Below are 13,391 nucleotides of genomic sequence, written 5' to 3'. Positions count from 1 at the left end.
GTTGACCTAACAAAATAGGAAAAATTACGATTAAAATTGTTTTATTTGATCAGAATTTAACATTAGATCTCTAAGGAACTGATAGCTATGCTGGAGTGGGTAACCGTTAGACACAAAAACAAGAACAACCTATAAATGTTACATCCAAGTGTATATCTGTAGTAACTTAGGGGCTAAATCAGCGGCCCCCACCTCAAGTGGAACAGCCCTGGTTTGCTGATGAGTCTTGTATGTTGGATAGAGATTAGACAAAGCTAAAGCTAGCTTCTCATCCTCATTTCCACCTTAAATTCAGATGCCTGTAAAGGCACTAGCATGTAACTGCTGCACTACTTAAGGTAGAATTCAGATAAGAAGCTAACCTTAGCCTCGAGAGATTAGCATATCAAATTCGGTGTTATGGTATGAATCTGGTCTGGCTGACACTACAAACAGTGCTCTATAGAGTTTAGCATTACTGATGTAGCAGTTGAAGATGGACAACAGTGGCAAGAACTGCAAAAAAACAAGGTGGCACCAAGAAGACAAGCTACTTAAGGAGGATGAGGACATATCTGAGCAGGTGGGCAGTGAGAATGCCTTAACTTACTTAGCTAGCATTAGTTTGTAGCATGTGACTGTCATGATTATGTCATATTTAAGACAAAACCTTGCCAGTTTTTTATTTAATCACCGGTGTATCATATAAATAGTAAATAAGAGTAAAAAATGAAGAAGATGAAAATATGCAGATTTTAGAAAACGTAATTTGGTATAAAGGCAATGCTATGTGTGCGTGTGCGTGTGCATGTGTGTGTGTGTGTGCGTGTGTGTGAGTGTGTGTGTCTCTGTGTGTGTTTGTGTGTGAAGCAGGAGACATAGAGTTTAAGGTGGGCTGGTCTGCATTATGTAGCTCCCATTCCACCCCAAGTGACTTATCATTATTACCAAAGAACTTTCCAAAAAGTTGATGATGTGCATATGTGAATATGAAGTTCTAAAGTCATTTATTTACTTACATACTTTATATTCTAATGTATACACTTTATATTTGTAGCTGCCGTTATAATCAACTCTTTAATGTATCCGTGGGATCTCATTTTCTGACTGATTTTATTTTCTCTCTCCTCCTGATATTGCTCTCACAGGTAGCGTATGATGTCAATTTTTTACCTCCCAGACCACTTAAATGGTTGAGTGATTCTTCAAAAGCATCCATTTTTCATTGTGAAATTCAAAAACTGTTTAATATATGGGGAAGGGTCTCTGATATGTGTGCTTGGAGACTGAATGTGGCGAATTGCAGTGGTCAACAATCTTTTTTCTCTAACGCAAGGCAACATCTAGCTGGAAAAACATGGAGATGTGAATCTAGACAGGACTAAAATGATCAGAGAAGCAACTGACCAATCGGGACAGCAATAAAATCACAGAGAACCACCTGTAAAAGTGGAAGTTACCCCAGGACCCCACGTAAATGTAATCCTAACGGAATAGGGTTCTCAATTTTTTATGGGATCCTTGGCTCTCCTCAATTTATCCCACAGTAAATGACTGAACTCATCAGTGGTTTCCTCACAAATCATTCATGTAATATAGATTTGTATAGTGTAAAAGAGGACACTGATGAAGAGTACACTGTCTGATTTATAGTCATTGTAAATTTGCAACAATGTACATACTGTGCACATCCACTTCCCTCTATGTTGTTTGTTCATTTCTTTCTTTATTTATTTACTCACTTATTCTTTTGTATGCTGTATCGTATCTGGTTGTATTGTCACACTTTATTACTTTCCACTATATTGTTTAACTTAAAAGAAAACTTACAGTTACAAAAGAATTAAAAGTGTATCTATGGACAAAAAAACATGCACACAGTTTAAAGTCAGTGTTTCCTAAAGCTGCATTTCTTGAACGTGTTTTTGATGGTGTACATATGTGTCTTTACTGCATATCATATCATATCATATCATATCTAACATTCATTAAACATGACAACCCGTTCCATGTCATCACTTACTAACAGATACATGAGTAATGACACCCAGCACACTCCAGTCCACGCTCAAACAACCTCTACCAAACATCAGAGCCAGAGGCGCATACTGTTTATAATGTGCCACACGGAATCTGTTTGTTTTAGCTTTGTGCCTGATTGTGTCTTTTCATTCCCAGGGAGGGTATAATTTAGAGTAGGCTCGCCGCGGGGAGAGGAGAATGCCCCTGCATAATTAAACTGAAACAAATGGAAGTAATGTGCTGATTAATTCATGATTGGAAATCACAGAGACCAGATTAAATAATTGTCTTGCCTCAGCGTTTGATCATTAGGAAATTCTTATTAAATATGCAGCACAAATCTAGCTCTGCCACGATTAATAACACTTCACAAACAAATTATAAACGCACCATTGACTTCTGAAATGGGGGGAAATGGGGGGAACAGCACTATGGATTGCTGCAGCTGTCAGAAAAAGCAGTAAAAAAATTCTGCCTTATGTGTGTTATGAAGTGTTATTATTAGAAGGAAAGTCTAATCTGTCAGACTGGAACGTGTTGCAAATAAGGTTAAACATCTTGCAAATAGGCCTGACAATTTTCCCCAGTGGGGGGCAGAGGGGCATCCCGTAGAGTTTCAGCTATTTGCTCTTTAAGATAAAGGTTCTCAAATGGTTCTTGGCTTACAGCTCTAAGGGAAAAAACTTTAATTGTGAACCTTTACCTTTACATGAATTTTTTTTAACCCTTTAATCTGCAGGAGTTTGTACGTGGACCCACTTCCTCACTCTTCATTATTGCATAACTTACATATTAGTGTCATAGTGGTCTTTAGGGATAGTTTCGTCAAAAAAGCTAGTGTTGCTAACAAACAGCCACTATTAGCATTCAGTAAGTGACATCATCCTAATTGGTGCCTAAAAGTGTTCATTCACTTTTAGCCACATTAGCATGTTTGGTCTGGGGTTAAAAAGGTTCTTCATACTCTTGATTCTTTAAAGAACCACATATTAAAAGGCTTTTAGGGAACAAAAGGGGTCTTTCTTTGCCATATCTCCAAAGAACCCTATCTGGCACCTTTATTTCTATAATTTCTTTCTCTATTATCTATTTCTAATCTAATTTAATTTTCACTTACTATTCCTTTAAATGTACAGTGACATGAAAAGTACCATCCTGGTGTTTCCATGTTTGTGTTAAGAACTGATAAAGCTAACTCCGCTCTGCTTTCAATGATTTAACCAACATGAACACGTCCTCCATTCTTCTTAGTTTGCAAATGCAATTTCTAACAAACTTGATAAGTGAGTAGACGTCTCAACATACTCATTCACTGGTAACATTCAACCTGAAATCATGGCATGAAATTTATTTTAGTTGATGTCCCAGATCATATTAGGGAGGATTCATCACATAATTTAAAAGACAAAACCCTTGTTTATTTGTAATCTTCCAACCAAACGTAAAGACTTTTGCCTGCATTTAAATGTCTTCTACGGATCCCTGCTGGTGACATCCTGTATAAATTAAAATAATGTGTGGCCACGACTTAGTAAGGCGTGAGAATGAGATAATTAAGTGGTGGCCACGACTAACTAAGATTTGGGTGCAAGATCCAACTGCGTAGCTATGACTTAGTAAGGCATGGGAATGAGATAATTAAGTCATGGCCATGACTTAGTAAGGCATGGCGATGAGATCCTACTGCGTGACTACCACTTAGTAAGGTGTGGGAATGAGACAATTAAGTCATGGCCACAACCTAGTAAGGTGTGGGGACGAGATCTTATTGTGTGGCCACGACTCAGTAAGGCATGGGAATGAGATAATTAAGCCCTGACCACAGCTTACTAAGGCATGATCTCGTGGCCACAACTTAATTATCTTGTTCCCATGCCTTACTAAGTCATGGCATGCATTAGGATCTTGTTCCCATGTGTTAATACGGCTTGGTCACGCATTATTTTTATTTATGATGTCACCTGCAGGGCTCCGTAGTCTTCTGATTTTTGATCATGTGACTGTGCAACAGCGAGTGGGGATAAGTATATTAACAAAAATATATTCACCTCTTGCTCCCACCACCCCATGTATAATCAGGCAAAAATGCTCAGCTAGTTCAGCTAGAGACCCTCTTTGATACCGCATCATCATTTCCAATTAATGTTCACTTTAAAGTTGCACCTTACTGAAAGCTTTATGAAAGCACTGCAATGTATTTAAGCAGAACATACAGCAGTTCTATGTATTACAGCTCAGTCTGCAGTCATAGTGTTCATAGACACACTGGGAGACAGCAGGAACAGCGCTCACTTCAACAGGTGTGAAACATGTTTGAGGTTGTGCGGCCTGCTTGTATATGAGCCTGTTTTGGATGTTCCTTCAGTTTTGACAAGGTGAACGAACCCCAAATGGAACGTGCTATCAAGATCACCCCTATATGATAGAATGGAAATGTGGTTTGGGGAAGCAGTGGATTCAGCAGATGGCCTCAGGCAGATGTGCCAGTCCCAGGTGATGCTGGAGAAAGAAGCATCTGTCAATTTAAAAATGTAATCTCCTTTTTTTCACTCCTGTAACCTTTATAAGGCATCTGCCTCTGAGAGTGTTTGTCCAAAACAATATGGAGCATTATGGAATCGTATGTGTATGAACAGTCAGGGCCCCGATGTGTTCTGATTACTTTGCTACATCTGGGCAGGTGAATAAAAAGACTTATTTTTCATATTACAGTGAGCTAGGCTCTGGGCGTGGATGCAGATGGAAATATGAGCGTAGCTGTGCCTCAGCGTATGAAAGTTCAGTTGAGGTTTTACCTCAGTGCGCTTTAGTCAGCTGTGGAGAAGAGGAAGATCTGTTCAATTACCTTTCACAAACACACCTGCACAAGCCTGTACGTACACTCTCATGCGCGGTACCTGTGGCTGCATATTGACACCAGATGGGGGGAAAAGAAAAAGGGAATGATTTCAGTGAATGGTGATGGAGGTGGAGGGTTATTATTACACCTGAAAAGAAAATGAGACCCATGCAGGGCACAGTAGCGTGCACGATAGCATGCAGCTCCAGATAGCAGATAGCACTGTCTTACACAAATCACAGGTAAGCAAATGAATGTATTCAGGGCATGTACTCATCAGTGAATGAATCCGGCACATATGCGACGATAAGGGCACAGCAGGTTCACCTACATTAGGGACGAGCTTCTGCAGAGCAGCCTTCAGCTAACGCAGCTTTAATTTCTCTCCCTCTGGGTCAGGACTCTGTGGGTTTATCTTATCAAACTTAACAACCTGCAATCAGAGGAAATTCATTCTACATTCTGTTTGAATGCAGGCCAAGCACAAAGCAATCTGTGCGCCCCTCTCCCTACAGGCAGCTTTAAACAAACCGATCTGTTAGCTTAGCGGCTATGATTTCACATACATAATCCCCGACTGTCTGCCATATTCTTAAGCACAGCAGAACAGATATTCATTTACGAATGCACAGATGCACACCCATGCACACATACTGAGCGCATGCACATGCCTGTTAACCCCTTAAAACTCCAGGCTTATTATTCAGTAACTGTGAACTAATATGTAAGTTACATGGAATGAAAGTGAATTGAATTTATTTGACTCTGTACATCATTTTCGTATTTATAAAATATACTTACTGGCCACTTTGTTAGGTACCTACCTTTTTTCTACACTCACTGTCCCCTTTATCACCTCCACTTATCATACAGATGCACTTCGTTGTTCTACAATTGTTTGCATAATTTGTTAACTCCTCTTTTGGGGTAATTGACCCCCACAGGACCACCACTGAGCAGATATTTTTTTGGGTGGTGGATCATTCTCAGCACTACATGGTAGTGCTGGTACGAGTGGATGAGACAAAGCAGTGCTGCTGGAGTTTTTAAACACTGTGTCCACTGACTGTCCACTCTATTAGACATTCCTACCTTGTTGGTCCACCTTGTAGATGTAAAAGTAGAGACGATAGCTCATCTGCTGCTGCACAGTTTTAAATACATTAAATGCATCAGATGTCTGGTTCCCATCAACACCACTGTGAATATTCTGACTTGTTAAGTTTCTCCAGAACAGAGTCTTTACCATCAAACCACTCTGAGTGACTTTGTTTGCAACATAACCGCTTAATTATGCAGAAATGTTGAAAAATCTGTGGAAGTCCTCCTTCGGTCCATTTGGCGCACTGCAATTTCAGTGTATGCAGTAATGAATGTGCAGTTGAAGTGTGAGCCACATGCAGGCCCTTTCAATTTAAGAGGTTAAGTGTGCTTGCATATCTACACACATAAAAGTATACACACACACACACAAACTCAGGCTTACACAGAGAAAGGGGACTTGTTACTCTGCCAGGCTCCTCAATCCCTCTTCCTGAAGCGGTAATTACTTGTGCCATGTTAGACCATGCGTGATCCTCTCACCTCAACGCGCACACACACGCATACAGACTCGCCTCCCATGGAGATCAGAGGTGTCGGGATCCTCGCCTTCATTACATCTGCCCTGAAGGGCCCGGGGCCCCGTCACGCTGAGATAAGTAATTAACACATGGATCAGCGGGGAGACGGGCAGAGGGCAGCTCCATCGAAACACACACTAATGATCTCATCCAGACTCCGAGCGGCAGTCCGGGACCCTGACAGTGCAGAGACGGGGCTTAAAATAAACCACTACAGTATTAATAGCTCACTAGCACTGGCTTTTGTTTGGGTATTCTGCAGATTGATTTTAATCACAGCTTATCTCTCTCTGCTTTGGACACACACAGTCAACGTGAGTTTTTTGGGGACAATCATCTAAGCAACATCTAATCATATTTGAAACATTCTACCAAACTAATTCAAAGTCAGAGTTAAAACGCATTTCGGACTTCTTGGACTTTAGACTATCAGTATTCAGAATATAATTACTTTTTTAGGAGAATACTTTGAGAATACGTATCCACTAAAAATATAATCTTTAAAAGAAACTTTAATGCTTGTTTATTAACTATTTTAAAGTCAGTATATGGAATGTTGCAATCTAAAGAGGACGTTAACAAACTGCTTCTTTACAAAGACTGAAGCACCTCCCAAATCTGAGTAGACTGATAAATCAAGGTGATGATCAGTTATTAATCTCAGTGTTACTGAGCTCTGCTGAAGCCTGAGTAGACTGATAAATCAATGTGATCAGTTATTAATCTCAGTGTTACTGAGCTCTGCTAAAGCCTGAGTAGACTGATAAATCAATGTGATCAGTTATTAATCTCAGTGTTACTGAGCTCTGCTAAAGCCTGAGTAGACTGATAAATCAATGTGATCAGTTATTAATCTCAGTGTTACTGAGCTCTGCTAAAGCCTTAGTAGACCGATAAATCAATGTGATGATCAGTTATTATTGTCAGTGTTACAGAGCTCTTTTGACAGATGATTAAACTAAACAGTTTTATTTTGTGCCATTCTGCTATATACATATCATTAACTGAAAAAAATAGATGTACACTTTATAGTCATATTTGTAATAATTTGTTATTGCGATGTAGCCTATTGTTTACAATTGTATTGTTTACATTAATTTAATTAAAATTTTCTAGTATGGGTGAGTGCAGCAAAAGCAGGACAAGTTATAAACATTTCATTTGATAAGTACTGTTCCACTTTTAATCATGTATGTATATAAGTACAGTAGACTATCAGTGGTAGGAACACTGTGAAAAAAACAGGATTTATCTTAAAATAAAGTCACCAGATTGACTTCTAATTGGTAGTTTACAGAAAAAAATGTTTTTATGTCCTGTGTATTTATTATTTGAAGTTCAAATAACTCCAAATTTTATGTCAATTTTGTTTCTTCCAGTGAATGAGGGAGTTAAATCTCAATCAGTGGAGAGAGGACAGAATGAAAAATAACATCTCCCAAAACACAGAAGACATGACTGTATAGCTTTTATGAGGGTCCTCTGGTGCATTTATCAAAGTGTCTCACTTTTGCTTAGTTCATGAGACAGGCAGCAGGCGTGCTCAGGGGACTATGGGAGCAGCAGTGGACTGAAGCAGACGGTGAGAGAAAAACGTGTTTCGGAACCTCATTCAAAGATAAGCAATTTTTTCATGAAACATAATAAAAGAACTGCATGAAGAAAACTGCCCCGCAGTAGCAGTGAAGAACCACGCGAAGAGTTTTTCCTATGTGCCTTATCTAGATGTAATCTGTATTCTAAATGTATTCTGAATATGTTTTTTAATGTATAGTAACGGAATATGTTACTACATGCATTTTGTACAGTGTATTTAGTATTCAGACACCACCACTTTTCCAAAATATTTTGCCTAATTCTCTGTCTGAATGCAGGCAGTACAAAGAGGTAGTGAATGTCCACAGTATCTCTTCACCAGCAGAAACACAAAACAGAGCACAGGTGCAGTGACCAGTGAAGCTAGGCAGAAGTACAAAATTACTGCAAGTAGGGATGCACTGATATTGGAATTGTGTGGCACATTTTATATTTAAGGTTTTATTTTTTTCTGATATGTTAAACAAATAAATAACAAATAAATCGAAATTGTGCACTAAAATTAGCAGAAAAATACCATATTTAAGTATGCTCTCTGTAGAGGATGTGTTTACTCATTTTAACTTATTTTGACTGTCTGTCAATGCTGATGCGTAAACATTTACAAAATGTGGAAACTGGGAAACTTATGTAGAAACTTCATCTACATGAATTATCATGACAAAAATATAACACGTCATTCTATAGGATTACAAATGAACAAAATGCTGATATTTAATCTAAGCAACTGTCCAATCACTTTTTGAAGCAATCATCCGCTGATATGACTCTAATATCATCGTGCATCCCTAAAATTAAACATTCTCAAATGAATACACGCTGTAAGGTGAGGCTGAGACTGAAGTGCACGGCTTCATTGCTAATGAAAACAATTCAGAGCACTAGAAAGATCCAACATCATTCTTACCTTCCTCAGCAATTCACAAAATGAAAAGATAGCAATTACAGCTCACCTAAGGAAAGGACAAGCTGCAGCTGTTGCTGTGAAATCCGTCACAGTACATCACAGCCTAGAGGACTGAAGAGACTGCAGAAATATTCTAGCTGAAACGGCTCTCCTTATGTTCTTTACATCAAACAGTCATAGCAGTATTGATGCTAACAAAGAAATGTTGTGACAGCTGTTGTAATAGCCTTCAATCTTATTATTTCTTTCTTTGTTTTTCTTTATCATCACATTATGATCACTTGCTTTGTAAATAATTCATGGAAAACAGCCTCATTATTGAGGCAAGCACTAAACTGAAGCTGAATTGTGAGAGAGAGAGAAAGATGATAATCCAAGAAATCAAAGACTGGTGGTGGCCACCATTGAATTTTTAATGACGCCATGCTGGGGTGGGTATAGTTATGGGTTTGTGTGTGTGTGTTTTTTGTGTGAGACACAGAGAGGGAGAAAGGGAGAGAACTCTGATTTATTTTCTGTCAGGACTTCTGTGTGAAATCAGGTTTAAGCTCGCCATTTCGACTCAGAGCTTCCACTCGTAATCGTCTTCGCCAGGCTTCTCACATCTCTTTGATATCCCTTTAATCTGGAATTAGTTAAACTATTAGGAAATCCTTGCACATTTCTCCCCAGCTCGCCCTGACTGCTATCAAAGGCACCACCCCGTCTATTGCTGCCGCATTGAAACAGGTTCAAACCAAGGCCTTTAGAGGAAAATATCTGGTGACACAAGGCCAATCACTGTGATCACAGGAGAGACGCACTAAAGGCCTGCTGCAGCAAAATAAGCTTTCTTATGTTCATTGAATTTGCCGTAATACATGTTAATGTATTTGCCTGCTTTCGTCTGCTATGAAAGAAATGTTAGACTAGAAAAGGTCCACTGTTTCTCATCACGTCTCTGTGTCCATGCAGATGTTACATGTGTTGCATCAGGTTTCAGATTCAGCAAAAAGTATATCTCGCTGTTGTCAGAACAAAACTTTGTATCTCCAAAATGGTAACTTTAAAAGGGAGATAATAGACGTACTTTACTTTTAATGTAAGTCAATGAAACCAGACCTTTTTTTCAAGTAATTTTAGGCCATTTCTTTTGGTCCATTCTTCATGAAATTTACACACAATGTAAAGGCCAACAGACATTTGATGTCAAAAACTGGAAAACATCAAAAGTGGAGACGCGAGGTATATACAGCGATATATTTTCTGATGGAGCAGCAGTGGAGCTCTGGTATACAGTGTAATTTCAGGATAGAATGCTAGTGTCACACTGCACCATATAGACATACAGTCTCTGCATGGTACACTGTCTTGAGAGAGGTCATCTGTGCATGTCTCACATTACCAGCTCACAGCTGGTCACATGGCCGGCCAGATTTAAAAGAGCAAGGCATTTTCCCAGGTCACACGCTGTTGACTATGAGCTATCATGCCAGTGCTTGGCATTACACTATTGCTTTAATATACGACTCTGTCAAATTCTAATGGAAATTGTGCTTACAGCTCCATTACTTGACAGGCTTTGTTACACATCTGACTTCCATTCATTTTTTGACATTCCTGCATAATTAACTGGCTAAGATGTAAACAGAGTCATTCAGAGAGGTCTGGTGTGATGTGCTCCATTCTAAAGAAACTTACCAAGAATTTTTCACAATGGTGGTGATAAGAACCAAAGTGTTTAATGCCTCTAAAAGCTCCCTTGCAAAAAAAGTACCACACAAATTGGTTATGAATACACTCCCTGATGCCTGAGAAAGTTTCTTTATAGTGTTGCAAAAGCCTTTGGCCACAAATGGATTCTTAAAATACATTAATGGCAGAGAGGTACATGCAGGGCCCCCAGATTTATCACTATTTTACAACTTCACATATAAAAACTCAACATTATCAACAGTATATATAAAGACTAAGAAGACACATGTGAGTCACTGGTCATTTTGGGTGATAAAAATGGCTAAATTTGCACTGTAGAAATTGCAACCCCTGGTTCCTATCACTACCAGCGTAAAGACGTCACATAAAGAGTTGGTAAGATTTTCACATCTGAATGACTTAACATCTGTGATTTAATCATGTGGCAATTCCGCAAAATTCCCCTTTAAAAGATTTCACAACACAAGCCTAAAGGCGGACATGCCTCCGTGCTGTAGCCAGGCTGGATAAGATCAGTTAGCCAGGGTAACCGGATCCATTTGTGATGGGTACACAGTACACTTTCTGAGGCTTGCATTTGAGCACATGATATTTGCAAAGTCTTTCTTCTGGGATGTAAACATGCCATGACAAAAACCAAATAGCATGCCTTAGCTTGCACGGATATTGAGAGTAAAAAGCACTAGATCTCTAATAGCTAACTACTAACTGTTATAACACATATTAGAGGCAACGTCTATTAATATCAGAGGAGAGAAATGATTTTTGGTGATTTTTGCAGCTTTGATCTCACAAAGTTCTTGGCTAGATAATATCGCCACCTGTTGGTGCAAAAGGACAACTGCGTCAAAAGCTATTCAATCTCAGTTGAGAAGTATATCAGAACATTTTGTTTCTTAAGTGCATAAATGTCTGCTGGGGGGAGGTTTGGAATGAGACGGAGGAAAGAGTGGAATGTAGAATCCTCACAAGTCCGAAGAACTGTAGAAGATTCATAAGAGAGTCTTTGGTGTCTCAAAGATGAGGACAGTTCTCACAAACTGAAACTAACACCACTCATCAAGGAGAGTGTGGTCAGGATTAACAATACGGCAATGCTTTTAAGGTTGCAAGACTGAAGGGGTACAAGCTCCAAACAAATCTCCAAATCTCTGCTCATAATGTAGACAGGGTTGACCTCTCTCCCTCTGAGCTGTGGCCCCGGGCAAATTAAGTTCAGTAAAGTCTAATGAGATGAAACCAAGGAATCTCTATATGAATGTGGTCACAGAAGACCAACTATGAATTGACTCCACTGGAAGTGACTTCTAACAACACATTGCAATAGGCCAATGTACTACAGCACCATACAACATAATTAGACAAGTAAATACACTAAATATTATGCAGATGCAGGGGCCTAAAACCAGTATTTATTGTTGTGGTGTCCACCATGGGTTGCGCACCATGGGGGGCTCAGGGGGTCTGGCCATGCAAAGCAGCTCTCGGGAGGCACAACACTCCTGGCATAAAACTTTTGCTTTTTGCCACAATAAGCACAGAAAATATTCTGAAAATATGCATTGTTTTACAATAATCATAGTACTACTTATTTGAACAATAATTTGTATTTTTTTATTAATATTTAGCACTGCCCTGATTATCCTGCCCTCATGCCTGATAATATTTGAGGCTTATTCTAAAACACTGAGGGGAATCTCACACTTTTCCTCACTCTTAGCATAGCCTACTGAAAACAAACAGAGTACAATTTCTACTTTTAGATGATTTATTCATTGTATGACACCCCCCCACACACACACACACAAACATGTATAAGAAAATACCACTAACCCATTGTAACATTGTGACATCAACCTATTTAAAAAGCTGAAACACATTACAACACCATCAGGAACCAACAGAAACACTGAACGGTTTCTTTTTTTTTTCTGATTGGAAAAATAAGACTTGTTGCATCCGTCCCATGTTGCAACTGTCCACAGTCTCCCCTACTGTTGCTGCTGCCCACGTGCTAAGAGGTTGTGGTAGTGGGTAGAAGATGTATATGTGTGTGTTGACTGTGTTTTTTTGTCATGGGCTGTGGGTTAGTTAGTGTGGGTTTAGTGTACCTTTAAGTTGTTGTTGGCTACTGGTGACCTTCCTGACCTTCCCTGGTATTCTCAATGTAATTCATTCAGGTGCTTCATTCAGTTTCATTGCCACAAGTGTATAAATCAAGCACCTAGCCATGCAGTCTGTCTTTACAAACATTTGTGAAAGATTGGGTCATTTTAAAGAGCTCACTGAATTTGAGTGCGGTTCTGTAATGAGATGCCACCGTTGCAACAAGTCAGTTCACAAAATTTCTTCCCTCCTAGATATTCCACAATCAACTGTGAGTGGTATTATTGAAAAGTGGAAGCATTTGGAATCCCCAACAACTCAACCATGAAGTGACAGACCACGTAAAGTTACTGGGGTCGCCAGTGCTCTGCTGATTTAATAACCGCAGAGTTCCAAACCTGCTCTGACATTAACATCAGCACAAAAACTGTGCAACGGGAGCTTCATGACAGGGTCTCCATGGCTGAGCAGCTGCATGCAAGCCTTACATCACCAAGCACAATGCCAAGCATCAGATTAAGTGGTGTAATGCACTGAATCATGCTTCTCTATCTGGCAGTCTGATGGATGAGTCTGGGTTTGGTGAATGCCAGAGCATTACCTGCCTGACTGCATTGTGCCAACT

This window comes from Colossoma macropomum, unplaced genomic scaffold, assembly GCF_904425465.1.
Source record: "Colossoma macropomum unplaced genomic scaffold, Colossoma_macropomum, whole genome shotgun sequence".
In the NCBI taxonomy this organism is placed as follows: domain Eukaryota; kingdom Metazoa; phylum Chordata; class Actinopteri; order Characiformes; family Serrasalmidae; genus Colossoma; species Colossoma macropomum.
This window is presented reverse-complemented; position numbering follows the sequence as displayed.